The sequence below is a fragment of the Procambarus clarkii genome, chromosome 27 (assembly GCF_040958095.1).
Source record: "Procambarus clarkii isolate CNS0578487 chromosome 27, FALCON_Pclarkii_2.0, whole genome shotgun sequence".
Classification (NCBI taxonomy): Eukaryota; Metazoa; Arthropoda; class Malacostraca; order Decapoda; family Cambaridae; genus Procambarus; species Procambarus clarkii.
Window position 1 is genome coordinate 34,750,721 of NC_091176.1, and position 2,413 is coordinate 34,753,133.

The following is a 2,413-nucleotide window of genomic DNA, read 5'->3' on the forward strand; positions in this document are numbered from 1 at the left end:
AGTTCAGTTCAGCCTCATCAGCGGTTTCTGGGTCACCCACAGATATTTGGTGGCGTATTATTTCGTGAAATGACACCGCTAATATTGAAGCCAGCCAAATTAGTGGCTGTGTCTTCGCGAGATTGTTCATGGATTTCGTGGTGTTAAATTTCGCGAGAGATTATCCACGAATTTTGTGGACTTTATTTCGCGAGGTCACTAATAATATTTAATACTTCTTGATAATATTAGAAGTTTTATAGAGGCAATTAAGAGGCTATTATCAATAATTGTGTATATTATTTCTCCAAAATAGAGAATTATTTAATATATTGCCTAGTGTTCACAATATAATATTTACTAATTGCCAACCCACAACAGGGTAGGATATTACCATTGACTAGTTGAACTATATATTGTTCATCCTAGTCCCATTACCATAGTCTAGTTGTACTATATTAAACAACCTAGCACCATTAATGAATGGTGCAGACCCTATTTTGGGTGTAAATTTTATCAACTCGAGTTGAGTTGTGTATATATAATAATTTACTTATGATCATTACACCTTTGAGTGATTAATTAGTGTCTATACCATCCTAGCGTGATATAGAAGAGCTAACCTAAAGGTACTTCCATGACACTGGTTTATCACTAAAATCATTAGTGTGTATGATTGTATATATATAATGTGTATTAATTTTAAGTGCTAACCTCTAGTAGAGGTAGGATTATTGCCTAGTGAGTGCAGAATTTTACCCTAGGCCACCATTAGAGCTTGTTCAGCATTATGAGCAGCCCAAGTACAAGCCCCACAAGGCTTCACCAACTAGCCAGTATGGATAATGCAGGGAGAATGAAAAGAACCCTTGCAGGTCTTAAAGGCCACTTAACAAGACAGATCAAGAAATGTGAAGATTTGTCACAACAATCTCAAGTTGATTATGCTGACCTGGAAAGCTATTATCAAGCAGCTGCAGGTTAATTTGAGAAAATCAAATGCCAAATAGCTCTCCTTGTGGGGACAGATTACTACCATCAATTCATCGGTAGCCCTACTAAATATCAGGGCATAACCATGTTAAATTCTGCAGGAGGTAAATTACTCTCAGGCCCAGTATCAAGCCTGAGGAGACCTATGCCTGCCGATAAACAATACCAATAGAAATCTAAATTTGTCAGCTGATTATATTTCTCCAGTAGCATTATAATATGGAGATTACAGCTGACTATACCAACAGAGGTTGATGTTAGTATCATCATTTAAAGCTGAAGATGAGTTCATTAGGCCTCAGTGGCAAATCAGTGAACAATAGCCTAAACAGCTACAAGTCACTGCGACCAATGTCACTGAACCCACTGCAGTCTCAGAACCATACTTTACTTTAATGATGAGCTATTCAATCTTCTGAATCAATTAACTAAATTAAACCCCAATAAATCTGATGACTGATTTGATACATTTATTATTTAATCAAGATGTATTCCATGGGCCTCTGTGTTTATATATCAGTGAGCAGTTACCTGAACAAACTTCAAGTTATATCTAATGTCACTGATCTCACTGCAGTCCCTGAATCATACTTGACTGTAGTACTTGATCACATTAAGTCTTCTGGGTTAAAAAATATGTAATTAGGCTTGAATTTTAGCCTTTCAAGAGTTAACAGGGAAATGAAATCGCATTAGACTTCCAACCCCTGTAACTCTAGTACGGGACATCCGTCCTGTACGAACAGACGCACAAATGTGTGATTACTAACTACTAACATCAAATTAATCTAATAATTCGAAGGAGGAGTATCGGTGTTCGTCTGTTCTAAATAGGACTTCGACCCGTGAGCAGCCCCCGGGGAATTATGTCGGAAAATCCGACACCATTTAATAATATCATACAGGCAGATAATATTGCTGTGTTGTATAAACAAGTTAACCCATAGAAAATGTAACTTGTAGTGGAATTTCCGTCTATAGAAAACGGGATATCATTACCACATACTATTATAAATTCACCACCTATTATGGTGGGAATTATTCTTAAATACTTTAGTCTTTGGACTTTACCATCATAAAAACATCTCATATAAATTAACTTAATTATCAGAATTAAAATAGAGTAAATGTGACCCTTCTATCACTTACTGTCATCTGGACAATGTAGGCCAGTAGCGTCAGTGAGGAGGGAGTGGTCAGCCATTATTATTGTACTTAGACCAGAGGCTCACGGGAGCAATTCGGCTCCTGTTAATTTTACTTGGACAAAGTGTTATGGAAACCAAAGGTGTAACATCATCAACACGCTGTCAACAAATACAAGTTAAGTGTTCTGCCGAAACCCATTTATCTATCATTTGTGGCCATTAATGTCATTAGATAGGGGCATTCCGGTTAGAATACGAACTGCCTCTTAATAAAAGGTAATTAAACCTAGGTC